We start from the raw sequence: 1,050 nt of genomic DNA on the forward strand, positions 1-1,050 counted from the left end.
ACAAATGGAAAATGTTCTACGATTGGTATCATTTTGCCAGACACTTCTTCTTTTTTTTTATAATATGCTCAAAATCTGTATATTTAACAGAGTTTAAAATTAAAGTATGCGTTTTACTCTTAACGGATGTACAACCGACCAGATTAACATACCAACCGCCCGTATACCCGCATAAAAAATATAGATTAACATATCAATCTCTCGGTAAGACGAGTGACGACCGGGGATAATGTTAAAAGCACTAATGTTTGACTATAGGTAACTGTCTTAGCGAGCTAGAAAAGAGTCGTTCAGGTTTTGGTTTGGTCCGTAGGCTAAGCCTGTATTGAATTGATTAATCAACGAATATACCTAATAAGTATTTTACAATAATTTGAGATTATACTGAACACTGCTTGAACATCTATTGTAATAGTAGTTGGGTCTCAAAGTTCAAGTCCAATAAATTCTACTGGTTTATTGTTATAAGACGCATTTGATGAATAATACACAATACAATAGACTGCATAGTGTCGCAGGTACCCTCGTACTAAGTTCAGTTTACGTGAAAAACTACAAAGAAAAAAATGAAAACAACCTTATTAAAACAGTCAAAATAAACAGAAAATATATTCGAATGACATATGAATCAAGCACAATATCCGCACAATACAAAAAACACAACAAATTTACCTTTTTGGGCCAATTACATACTGATCCAGTTCGTACATTCGTTCGTTCACTGACAAGGGAGATAACTGAAAAACAATGTATAAAACCTAAAACCTAAAACCTAGGGCGCATCTCCGCGTCCGTTACATCTATTTCGCAGGGGTACTAGATATGACTTTAAAAAAACATTACCTATCATTTCAGACGTCTCGATTGATGTATTTTGTAAGGAAAGCGTAACATATAAACGTTTTTAATAATATGAAATTTTGACGAAACAAATTTAGTAACTTATTTATCATATAAAAGTTCAATAAGATAAAGTTTATTTTAATATGTAAAATATCCACATACTAAATAATGTTAATCGTCAACCATCTCAGTATAAACATAATAGAT

At 31.8% G+C, this 1,050-nt stretch overlaps 1 long non-coding RNA gene across 1 annotated transcript; it reads right to left on the reverse strand.

Moving 5' to 3' along the window:
* Window positions 1–442: 442 nt before the first annotated feature.
* LOC143050987 (uncharacterized) lies at window positions 443–791 on the reverse strand. The gene is made up of 2 exons (XR_012970528.1): window positions 673–791; window positions 443–552 (listed from the first exon to the last, which is right to left on the reverse strand). It is a non-coding gene; the product is annotated as an uncharacterized LOC143050987 (long non-coding RNA).
* Window positions 792–1,050: the final 259 nt, after the last annotated feature.

The sequence above is a fragment of the Mytilus galloprovincialis genome, chromosome 11, assembly GCF_965363235.1.
Source record: "Mytilus galloprovincialis chromosome 11, xbMytGall1.hap1.1, whole genome shotgun sequence".
NCBI lineage: Eukaryota > Metazoa > Mollusca > Bivalvia > Mytilida > Mytilidae > Mytilus > Mytilus galloprovincialis.